Source organism: Bos indicus, chromosome 21 (genome assembly GCF_029378745.1).
Source record: "Bos indicus isolate NIAB-ARS_2022 breed Sahiwal x Tharparkar chromosome 21, NIAB-ARS_B.indTharparkar_mat_pri_1.0, whole genome shotgun sequence".
Taxonomy (NCBI): domain Eukaryota; kingdom Metazoa; phylum Chordata; class Mammalia; order Artiodactyla; family Bovidae; genus Bos; species Bos indicus.
This window is the reverse complement of record NC_091780.1, coordinates 30,306,910-30,319,958: the sequence shown is the minus strand read 5'-3', so window position 1 is coordinate 30,319,958 and position 13,049 is coordinate 30,306,910. Positions and strand designations below refer to the sequence as shown.

Genomic DNA, 13,049 nt, shown 5'->3' with positions numbered 1-13,049 from the left:
TATAATGTATGATATATTTCAAGATTGTTGAGAGTAGAGCCTAAGAGTTCTCATCATGAAGATGATTTTTTATCTGTATGAGGTGATGAATGTTAACTCAGTTTACTGTGGTAATCATTTCACAATATATGTAACTCAAATCATTATGCTGCACACCTTAAACTTACACAGTGCTGTATGTCAATTATATCTCAGTACAACTGAAGGGAAAAAAGAACAACAGTCATTGAGGACAATGGGCAAAAGCTATTCTTGTAAAAGAGGGATTGTGGACAGTTAATGAGAGTATGAAAGAATTCACTACCTACCACACCTCATAAGCAATTAAGAAAATACAAAGTAAAACACACAACTTTTTAAATTAATTTAATGAGATTTGCAAAACAACAAAAAACTCTAACATCCAGTGATGGTGAAGATGTGCATCTCACACATTACTGGTAGGAGTGTGAATTCTAAAAAGATGTGCCAGCATAGGTGAAACCTTAAAATGTACACATCCCTTGAATGACAAGTTTAAGATTTTATCTTACAAAAGTAGATTTCTAGTACAGAAAAACCATATACAACAGCCTAACCTCAGCAGTATTTGTGAGAGCAAAAGTATGAATATCAAAAATGAAGGATATATAGTTATCCCTCTAAAATCCTTTGTTTACTTCTTTGATCTAATTAACATGGGGAAATAGGGCTTATCATGAGAAAGCCTGAAAATGAAACAGGACTTCAGATGAAGACATGTGACCCCCATATTTGTTGCAAGGCATTCGTCAGCGAGTGAGGTTTTCAGTCTCAGAACACCAGGAAGTACAGACTGAAACAATATAACTCCCCTCAAGTACACTCAGCCTGTAAGAATGGAATAAAATAATTTAACAACGTGAATCTCCAGTTCTAGAACTAAATAGAGTGGAACAACAATACAAAAATATATAATCAAAGCTATGGTTTTTCCAGTAGTTATGTACAGACATGAGAGTTGGACCATAAAGAAGGCTGAGCACCAAAGAATTGATGCTTTCAAATTGTGGTAATGGAGAAGATTTTTTTTTAATTTACTTATTTTTAATTGAAGGATAACTGCTTTACAGTATTGCATTGGTTTCTATCAAACATCAGCATGAATCAGCCATAGGTTTACCCATGTCTCCTCCCATTTGAACATCCCTCCCACCTCCCTCCCCATCCCACCCGTCTAGGTTGTTATAGACCCCTGGTTTGAGTTCCCTGGTTCATACAGCAAATTCTCATTGGCTATCTATTTTACAAACGGTAGTGTATGTTTCCATGTTACTCTGGAGAAGACTCTTGAGAGTCCTTTGGACTGCAAGGAGATCAAATGAATCAATCCTAAAGGAAATCAACCCTGAATATTCACTGGAAGGACTGATGCTAAAGCTGAAGCTCCAGTACTTTGGCCATGTGATGCAAAGGCAGAACTCATTGGAAAAGACCCTGATGCTGGGAAAGATTGAAGGCAGAAGGAGAAGAGGGTGGCAGAGGATGGTTAGATAGCATCACTGACTTAAGTGAACATTAATTTGGGCAAACTCCCAAAACAAAATTTGGGAGATAGTGAAAGGGAAGCTTGGTGTGCTGTAGTCCATGGGGATACAAAGAGTAGAACACAACTTAACAACTGAACAATAAAAACAAAAACATTCAGATCTATCTATCTATCTATATTCTTTTTCAGATTCTTTCCCTTATGGGTTATTACAAAATGTTGAGTGTGGTTCCCTGTGCTATACTTTGGTAGCTATCTACTTTATATATAGCGGAAATGGCAACCCACTCCAGTGTTCTTGCCTGGAGAATCCCAGGGACGGGGGAGCCTGGTGGGCTACTGTCTATGGGATCGCACAGAGTCGGACATGACTGAAGGGACTTAGCAGCAGCAGCAGCAGCAGTATATATATAGTAATCCAAAACTCTTAATTTATCCCATAAGTCAAATAAAAAATAAAGTAAAATAACTAAAAAATTAAATAAATAATAATAATAAAATGATAATCAAATTTGCCATTAACTGTTTTTTAAGTTTACAATTCAGTAACATCAAAAAATAGAAAATGCCTGACAAATTTGTACATCATCTTTACATGAGTTCAGTTCAGTTCAGTCGCTCAGTCGTGTCCGACTCTTTGCGACCCCATGAATCGCAGCACGCCAGGCCTCCCTGTCCATCACCAACCCCCGGAGTTCACTCAGACTCATGTCCATTGAGTCGGTGATGCCATCCAGCCATCTCATCCTCTGTCATCCCCTTCTCCTCCTGCCCCCAATCCCTCCCAGCATCAGGGTCTTTTCCAATGAGTCAACTCTTCGCATGAGGTGGCCAAAGTACCGGAGTTTCAGCTTTAGCATCAGTCCTTCCAATGAACACCCAGGACTGATCTTTGCATAGGGCCCTTGATAATTTTCTCTGAATCACTCTGATTTTAGTAAATGTGCTGCCAAAGTGAGTGCTGGCCAACTGAATTTTCTTTTACATTATTGTTTCTAATATTCTTTTCCATTATGGTTTATCAAAGGATATTGCATATAGTTCCCTTTGCTATACATTAGGATTTTGTTGTTTATCCATTCTAAATGTAATAGCTTGCATCTCCCAATCCTAAACTCTCAGTCCATCCCACCAGTGTTGGTGCTAGTGGTAAAGAATCCATCTGCAAACGCAAGAGATGCAGGTTCGATTCCTGGGTCTGGAAGATGCCCTGGAGAAGGAAATGGCAACCCATTCCAGTATTGACTGGAAAATTTCATGGACAGAGGAGCCTGGTGAGCTACAGTCCATAGAGTTGCAAAGAGTAGGACACAACTAAGCGACTGAGCACACATGCATGCATAATTCAGCAGTATTGAGAAAAACACTCCAATTGTAGCAAAGGCAAAAGACCAGAAGAGGCTATATATAAAGGCTCCAAAGACATACAGATGGTCAAAAAGCACAGGAAAAGATGCTCAATACTGCTCAGTATTAGAGAAAAACAAATCAAAACTATTAGGTTAGTGTAATAGTAACTGTGGTTTTGTCTTGTTGAAATTTACTGTTTGATATTTGAGCACATTCTTAAATAAATGTGGTTATGTTATACACCATTTTAATGAGCATTTCTTGCCTTATTTTAATTTTTTTGTTTTTTTGCTAATGACATTACTTGCTGTATATTTTATATTTACTTTGAAGAAGTGAAGTAAAAGTCACTCAGTTGTGTCTGACTCTTTGCGACCCCATGGACTATACAGTCTATGCCGTTCTCCAGGCCAGATACTGGACTGAGTTAGCCATTTCCTTCTCTAGGGTATCTTCCCAACCCAGGGACTTAACCCAGATCTCCTGCACTACAGGCAGATTCTTTACCAGCTGAGCCACCAGGGAAGCTCAAGAATACTAGAGTGGGTAGCCTATCCTTTCTCCAGCGGATCTTCCCGATCCAGGAATCGAACAGGGTCTCCTGCATTGCAGACAGATTCTTTACCAGCTGAGCTATCAGGGAAGCTCATGTATTTATTTTAGACTATGGAAATGATATTAGACAAAAAGCAATTTCCACCAATTTTCTTATTCGAGCTCAAAATGGGTAATAAAGCAGCAGAGACAACCCATAACATCAACAACACATTTGACCCAGGACTACTGATGAACCTACTGTGAAGTGGTGGTTCAAGTTTTTTGCAAAGGAAACGAGAGCCTTGAAGATGAGGAGTGCAGTGGATGGCCACTAGAAGTTGACAAAGACCAACTGAGAGCATCACTGACACTGATCCTCTTATAACTACATGAGAAGTTTCCAAAGAACTCAATGTTATCCATTCTAAGGTTGTTCAGCATTTGAAGTAAACTGGAAAGATGAAAAACCTCAATAAATGGGTACCTTGTGAGCTGCCCCCAAATAAAAAAAATTGTTTTGAAGTGCTGTCTTCTTTTATTCTACGCAACAACAGTGAACCACTTCTTGATCAGATTACGACATGCAACATAAAGTCAAATTTATATGACAACCAGCAATGACCAGCTCAATAGTTGGACCGAGAAGAAGCTCCAGAGCACTTCCCAAAGCCAAAAAAAGTGAAAAAAAAGTGAAGTCATTCAGTCGTGTCCGACTCTTTGTGACCCCATGGACTGTAGCCCACCAGGCTCCTCCATCCATGGAATTTTCCAGGCAAGAGTACTGGAGTAGGTTGCTATTTCTTTCTCCAGGGGATCTTTCTGACCCAGGGATCAAACCCAGGTCTCCCGCATTGCAAGCAGATGCTTTACCAAATGAGCCACCAGGGAAGCCCAACCTGCACTCAAAAAGGTCACGGTCACAGTTAAGTGGTCTGCTGACAGTCTGATCCACTATAGCTTTCTGAATCCCGTGAAACCATTACGTCTGAGAAGTATGCTCAGCAAATCGATGAGATGCACTGAAAACTGCAATGCCTGCAGCCAGCATTGGTCAACACAAACGGCCCAGTTGTCCTCCACAACCAGTTAAATGAATTGGGCTATGAAGTTTTGCCTCATTCGCCATATTCACCTGACCTCTCACAAACCAACTACCACTTCTTCAAGCATCTCAACAACTTTTTGCTGCTAAAATGCTCCTACAACCAGTAGGAGGCAGAAAATGCCTTCTAAGAGTTCACTGAATCCCAAGGCATGGATTTTCATGCTACAGGAATAAACAAATTTATTTCTCATTGGCAAAAACGTGTTGATTGTAATGGTTCCTATTTGGATTATTAAGATGTTTTTGAGTCTAGTTACAATGATTTAAAATTCATAGTCTGAAACCACACTTATGTTTATACCAACGTAATACAAGGAAGCATCACCTCACACTGGTCTGAATGGCCAACATCAAAAAGTCTATAAACAATACTGGAGAGGGTGTGGAGAGAAGAGAACCATCCTACATTGTTGGTGGGAATGTAAATTGGTATAGCCACTATGGAGAATAGTACAGAAGTTCTTTAAAACCCTAAAAATTAAGCTACCATATGACCCAGCAATTCTGCTCCTATATATCCAAAGAAAATCGTTAATTTGAAAAGCTATAAGCACCACAAAGTTCACTGAAACACTATATACAATAGCCAAAATGTGGAAACAACCTATATGTCCACCGACAGATGAATGGATAAAGAAGAGGTGGTAGGTATATACAATGAAATATTAGCCAGACATTAAAAAGAATGAACTAATGCCATCTTCAGCAACATGGGGGGACCTAGAGATGATCATACTAAGGGAAGTAAGTCAGACAAAGACAGATATCATACGATATCACTTATGTGTGGAATCTAAAATATGATACAAATGAACTTATTTACAAAACAGAAATGGACTCACAGAAAACTAACTGTGAAATGGACTCACAGAAAACGAACTCAAAGAAAACATGGTTACCGAAGGGGGAAAGGTGGGGGAGGGACGAATTATGAGTTTGGGATTAACAAACACATACTACTATATAGAAAATAACCAACAAGGACCTATCATATAGCACAAGGAATTTCGACTCTATATTAAGTAATAACTCATATGGGAAAAGCATCTGCAAAAGAATGGACAGATGCATATGTATAACTGAATCACTTTGCTACACACCTGAAACTAACACAACATTGTAAATAAACTATCAGATCAGATCAGTCGCTCAGCCGTGTCGGACTCTTTGTGACACCATGAATCGAGCACGCCAGGCCTCCCTGTCCATCACCATCTCCCAGAGTTCACTGAGACTCACATCCATCAAGTCAGTGATGCCATCCAGCCATCTCATCCTCTGTTGTCCCCTTCTCCTCCTGCCCCCAATCCCTCCCAGCATCAGAGTCTTTGCCAATGAGTCAATTCTTAGCATGAGGTGGCCAAAGTACTGGAGTTTCAGCTTTAGCATCATTCCTTCCGAAGAAATCCCAGGGTTGATCTCCTTCAGAATGGACTGGTTGGATCTCCTTGCAGTCCAAGGGACTCTCAAGAGTCTTCTCCAACACCACAGTTCAAAAGCATCAATTCTTCGGTGCTCAGCCTTCTTCACAGTCCAACTCTCACATCCATACATGACCGCAGGAAAAACCATAGCCTTGACTAGACAGACCTTTGTTGGCAAAGTAATGTCTCTGCTTTTGAATATGCTATCTAGGTTGGTCATAACTTTCCTTCCAAGGAGTAAGCGTCTTTTAATTTCATGGCTGCAGTCACCATCTGCAGTGATTTTGGAGCCCAGAAAAATAAAGTCTGACACTGTTTCCACTGTTTGCTCATCTATTTCCCATGAAGTGATGGGACCGGATGCCATGATCTTCATTTTCTGAATGTTGAGCTTTAAGCCAACTTTTTCACTCTCCACTTTCACCTTCATCAAGAGGCTTTTGAATTCCTCTTCACTTTCTGCCATAAGGGTGGTGTCGTCTGCATATCTGAGGTTATTGATATTTCTCCCGGCAATCTTGATTCCAGCTTGTGCTTCTTCCAGTCCAGCGTTTCTCATGATGTACTCTGCATATAAGGTAAATAAGCAGGGTGACAATATACAGCCTTGACGTACTCCTTTTCCTATTTGGAACCAGTCTGTTGTTCCATGTCCAGTTCTAACTGTTGCTTCCTGACCTGCATACAAATCAACTATACTCTAATACAAAATAAAAATTAAATTTAAGAAAGTCAACAATTAAAGCTAATTAACAAAACAAAACAAAAGGCTTTTATGTTTAGAACTATCACTGCTACTGCAACCAGTATGAAACTCAAAATGATTAAACTGTAACACCCAGGCCCTGTGTCTGGAGAGGTTTGTGGGTATAACCCAGAGAAGTCTGGAACATCCAACATGTGCAGTAGTAAAGGATCCACCTGCCAATGCAGGAGATGCAAGAGACACAGATTTAATCCCTGGGTCAGGAAGAGTCCCCTGGAGCAGGAAATGGCAGCCCATTTCAGTATTCTTGCTTGGAAAATTCATGGTCAGATGTTAGGGAAATGAAATGGAAGTGGTCTTATTCAGGCTTCAGAGACAAAAAGCAGAGCAAGCCTCTGACCTTGCTTCTGACCTGCCTGGACACTGCCCTGACTATGTACCTGCTGTGACTTCAAGCCACTTGACACCATAGATAAGGTAGGGGATGGATCTTGAGATAGTTGAGACCCTGGAGGAGGTCTGGTCAACCATTCCTGGAATTAACAACATTCCAAGATTTATAAGATACAACTAACAGCATTAACATAAAACTGGAGCTGCAATTTGCTTACAAGCTGATGATGATATCAGTTTGTGGCCTGGGATTATAAGTGGGAACCCCCAAACTGCAATTTTGAAGTCTTACCCCTGGAGTGGACATGCTGCCTGGGACATTTTCACAACTGTAATGCCAGACTGCTTGCTGTAACACAGGACTTCCAGCAATGTTTGAGTCTGGATGTTGCTCAAAACCCAGTTAGGTGATATATCTGCTGTCCTATTTCTTTTTCTTATTAATGACTGTTTATTGAAAGTTAAGTTAGATAATTCTCTATTAAATATTAAATTGTTTATTTGTGTATAAGAGTGGTTTCTTTTGTTAACAAATCCTTTAAACCTGAGACAAAAGTTTTAACTTTTGTCAGAACAACAGAGGAGCCTGGTGGGCTACAATCCATGAGGTTGCAAAGAGCTGGACACAACTGAGCATATACCTAGAGAGAAGACTGCAGGGAACACCCAAAAGGGACCAAGGTCAAAGTGTGCAGACATTGGGCCTTCCCCGTTGCTGAACAGAAAGGGGAAGAGATTAAAACCAATCTTTCAACACTGTCTGCATCATGCCATCACCAACAGGGACAGAAAAAGCTAGCCCTATCCACTTGAAGCACTTAAATTTGAACTTGAGCCAACATGGGCCAAGGTGGAAACATCTTTGCAGTTACGGCACCTGCTCTCGAGGACTGCTAGGTGGAATGGAAGGCTGTCCTTGTTTTGGAGCCAGTGTAAGAAAAGCAAGAGAGACTCCATCTTGAAGCCTGTCATCCCTCTTAAAGACAAGATGTGAACTGGGCATGAACTTTGCCCAAGAGTGAGCAAACTGTTGCTAATGGAAACCAGGTCTCCAGGAGACTTCCCTCCCTACAGATGACAAAGGGAGACTGTAGCTAAGGTCAGACTGCCCCTGTTAGATTAACCATGGAGACATCCCCCCAGGATGTATAATCACTCTTCCCCCTCTTTATCCTTAATTGTTTGTTCTTCTAGCACCTATTTGTGGTAAAACTCAGTCATATACAACAAAGAGGTTGCTAACATGTAACCATTCACAAAGCAGGGGGTATAAAACTGGGCCTCTCAGAAATATCAGGGTCCTTGTTGGGAACTGGTTCCCCTTGGACCCACTGGGCTGCATAATAAACTGTACCCCACTGTCTAGAGTGTCCTCTGAGGTGTGTTTTGCGACTCCAGATTACACAGCACTTGGTGCTCCTCAGTGCCCAAATCATGGGTTACATGATTTAAGTGAACGTCCTGTGGTAGTGCAATGCCAGGTTGAGGATGAGCTGTCAGGAACTCCTCTGGAGATGTGTGAGATACAGGAGAGGGCCCGCGAGTACCAACACCCCAGTACATAAGAGTGTAGCCAGCAGGCCCAGGAAATTTGCACTTCCTCCTGAAACCAAGCAGGATCCTGTAGGGTTCCCCTGCACAGGCACAAGGCCTTTGTGGTTCACTTGATTACAGAAAATGTGCTTCATTAGGCCTCCAAGACCTTCCTTGAGTTTCAAGGGGGCAGGTTCAAACAGTTGTATTAGGGAAGAGAGAGGATACGGAGACAGGGGAGGCACAATCAAGAAACAACAGTGCAGCCTCGGGACAGGTTCCCCCTCAGGGGACGTACTTGACAATATCTTTCAACTGTTCTGCAGTTTTCTGAAAGGGATGGGAATACCAGACCACCTGACCTGCCTCTTGAGAAACCTATATGCAGGTCAGGAAGCAACAGTTAGAACTGGACATGGAACAACAGACTGGTTCCAAATAGGAAAAGGAGTATGTCAAGGCTGTATATTGTCAGCCTGCTTATTTACCTTATATGCAGAGTACATCATGAGAAACGCTGGGCTGGAAGAGGAACAAGCTGGAATCAAGATTGCCGGGAGAAATATCAATAACCTCAGATATGCAGACGACACCACCCTTATGGCAGAAAGTGAAGAAGAGCTAAAGAGACTCTTGATGAAAGTGAAAGTGGAGAGTGAAAAAGTTGGCTTAAAGCTCAACATTCAGAAAACGAAGATCATGGCATCTGGTTCCATCACTTCATGGCAAATAGATGGGGAAACAGTGGAAACGGTGTCAGATTTTACTTTTGGGGGCTCCAAAATCACTGCAGATGGTGATTGCAGCCATGAAATTAAAAGACGCTTACTCCTTGGAAGGAAAGTTATGACCAACCTAGATAGCATAATCAAAAACAGAGACATTACTTTGCCAACAAAGGTCTGTCTAGTCAAGGCTATGGTTTTTCCAGTGGTCATGTCATGTGTGGATGTGAAAGTTGGACTGTAAAGAAAGCTGAGTGCCAAACAATTGATGCTTTTGAACTGTGGTGTTGGGGAAGACTCTTGAGAGTCCTTTGGACTGCAAGGAGATCCAACCAGTCCATTCTGAAGAAGATCAGCCCTGGGTGTTCATTGGAAGGACTGATGCTAAAGCTGAAACTCCAATACTTTGGCCACCTCGTGTGAAGAGTTGACTCATTGGAAAAGACTCTGATGCTGGGAGGGATTGGGGGCAGAAGGAGAAGGGGACGACAGAGGATGAGATGGCTGGATGGCATCACCGACTCTATGGACATGAGTTTGAGTAGACTCTGGGAGTTGGTGATGGACAGGAAGGCCTGGCGTGCTGCGATTCATGGAGTCACAGAGTAGGACACGGCGGAGTGACTGAACTGTACTGAACTGAAAACCCCTATCAGTTGAGAGAAGTTAACTGAATGCTGCCCACAAGAATGCAAAACCAATACAATATTGTAAAGTAATTAGCCTCCAATTAAATAAATTTATATTTAAAAAATAAAATAAATGCAAATAAAATAAAATGTTGAGATTGGTTTAAAAAAAAAAATAGAATGCAGACTCCAGACTGGTTGGAACTAGAAGACTGATCTTCTCACCAACCAATCAGAAGACTATCCATGAACTGATCACATCCTCTTTGAACCATTCATTACTCATTACCCTCTCCAGGTTGGGACACTCAGTTTTTAGGGCATTATCCCACCATGGCACCCTTTGCCTGGCAAAACAATAAAGCTATTCTTTACTACTTCACCCAAAACTCTTGTCTCCAAGATTTAACTCAGTGTTAGGTATAGGGGATGGATTCAGCTTCACACTTACCATTCCCAAATGAGCTGGCACTGCACAGGAGTTGCACTTGTGAACTAATAATCTCTTAATTTCTACATATGATGCTCTCACAACTTGAGGCCTGCTTACCTTGGAGAAATGACTTGTTCAAAAGCCAATTCCTGGGGCTTCCAAGGTGGCTCATTGGTAAAGAGTCCGCCTGCCAATGCAGGAGATGCAGGTTTGATTCCTGGGTCAGGAAGATCCCCTGGAGAAGGAAATGGCAACCCACTCCAGTATTCTTGCCTGGGAAATCCCATTGACAGAGGAGCCTGGTGGAGCTACACAGTGTATGGGGTTGCAAAAGAGTAGGACATGACTTGGTGACTAAACAACAGAGGCCCAGTTCCTAGAGACAGTAAAGAACTTGTTCTCAAGCGTACAAACATATACAAACCAGTCAATCCAGAGCCCACATGCCCAACCACAGCCTCTGCTGGGGTCTCAGACTCCAGGCCACTGTCCCTGCTGCCCTAATCACCCCAAGGCCAGGAACCTAACAACAAGGAAGGGACACCACTTAGGGCCCCAAACCTACTCAAACTATTCAAACTAGCCAGTCCTAAGCCCCTACTCGGCCAGGTTCTTCCCATAGAAAGCACAGTAAAGGCTCTTACTTATATTTTCCCATCACTCCCTCTGCCTTCTGACTGCTTTGGTGCTTCCCCTGGTGGCCCGCTGTGGTGTGGTGTGCCTCTTCCTCCAGGGAGCTCTGAGTCACAAACTATCTTTCCAATGACAGTCATCTCCTGATACGTTGCTTTACTATGCCTCAAATTATTTATTTTTATTTTTTTAATTTATTTTTTACTGAAGGATAATTGCTTTACAGAATTTTCCTGTTTTCTGTCAAACCTCAACATGAATCAGCCATAGGTATACATAGAATCCCTCCCTTTTGAAACTTCCTCCTATCTCCCCCCACATCCCACCCCTCTAGGTTGATACAGATCACCTGTTTGAGTTTCTTCAGCCATACAGCAAATTCCCCTTGGCTATCTATTTTACATATGGTAATGTAAGTTTCCATGTTACTCTTTCCATGTATCTCACCCTCTCCTTTCCTCTCATGTCCATAAATCTATTCTCTATGTCTGTTTTTCCACTGTTACCCTGTAAATAAATTCTTCAGTACCATTTTTCTAGATTCCGTATATATGTGTTAGAATACGGTATTTATCTTTCTCTTTCTGACTCACTTCGCCCTGTATAATGGGTTCTAGCTTCATCCACCTCATTAGAACTGACTCAAATGTGTTCCTTTTTATGGCTGAGTAATATTCCATTGTGTATATCTACCACAACTTCTTTATCTGTTGATGGACATCTAGGTTGCCTCCATGTTCTAGCTATTGTAAACAGTGCTGCAATGAACAATAAGATACATGTTTTTCTTTCAATTTTGGTTTCTTCAGGGTATATGCCGGAGGAGGCACTGGCGGCCCACTCCAGTACTCTTGCCTGGAAACTCCCATGGATGGAGGAGGCTGGTCGGCTGCAGTCCAAGGGGTTGCTAAGAGTCAGACACGACTGAGCGACTTCACTTTCACTTTTCACTTTCATGCATTGGAGAAGGAAATAGCAACCCACTCCAGTGTTCTTGCCTGGAGAATCCCAGGGATGGGGGAGCCTGGTGGGCTGCCCCCTATGGGGTCGCACAGAGTTGTACACGACTGAAGCGACTTAGCAGCAGCAGCATATGCCTAGGAGTGGGATTGCTGGGTCATATGGTGGTTTTATTCCTAGTTTTTTAAGGAATCTCCATATCATCTTCCATAGTGGCTGTATCAATTTACATTCCACCAACAGTGCAAGAGTGTTCCCTTTTCTCCACATTCTCTCCAACATTTATTGTTTGTAGACTTTTTGATGAGGGCCATTCTGACTAGTGTGAGATGATATCTCATTGTGGTTTTGATTTGCATTTCTCTAATAATGAGCGATGTTGAGCATCTTTTCATGTGTTTGTTAGCCATCTATACGTCTTCTTTGGAGAAATGTCTGTTTAGGTCTTTTCCCCACTTTTTGATTGGGATGTTTGTTTTCCTGGTATTGAGTTGTATGAGCTGCTTGTATATTTTGGAAATTAATCCTTTGTCAGTTGTTTCCTTTGCTATTATTTTCTCCCACTCTGAGGGTTGTCTTTTCACCTTGCTTATAGTTTTCTTTGCTCTGCAAAAGCTTTTAAGCTTAATCAGGTCCCACTTGTTTACTTTTGTTTTTATTTCTGTTACTCTAGGAGGTGGGTCATAGAAGATCTTGCTTTATGTCATCAAGTGTTCTGTGTTTTCCTCTAAGAGTTTTATAGTTTCTGGTCTTACATTTAGGTCTTTAATCCACTTTGAGTTTATCTTTGTGTATGGTGTTAGTAAGTGTTCTAATTTCATTCTTTTACATGCAGCTGTCCAGTTTTCCCAGCACATTTATTGAAGAGGCTGTCTTTGTCCCACTGTATACTCTCTCCTTTGTCAAAAATAAGGTACCCATAGGTGCATGGATTTATTTCTGGGCTTTCTATCTTGTTCCATTAGTCTATATTTCTGTTTTTGTGCTAGTACCATACTGTATTGATGACTGTAGCTTTGTAGCATAACCTAAAGTCAGGAAGGTTGATTCTTCCAGCTCCATTCTTCTTTCTCAAGACTACTTTGGCTATTCAGGGTCTTTTGTGTTTCCATAT

General features: G+C 41.6%; 1 protein-coding gene across 2 annotated transcripts in view; it reads right to left on the bottom strand.

Annotated features, from left to right (window-relative positions):
- Positions 1 to 13,049, bottom strand: part of OTUD7A (OTU deubiquitinase 7A) — a 388,133-nt gene that overhangs the window by 208,967 nt on the left and 166,117 nt on the right. The gene's annotated exons all lie outside the window — the stretch shown is intronic.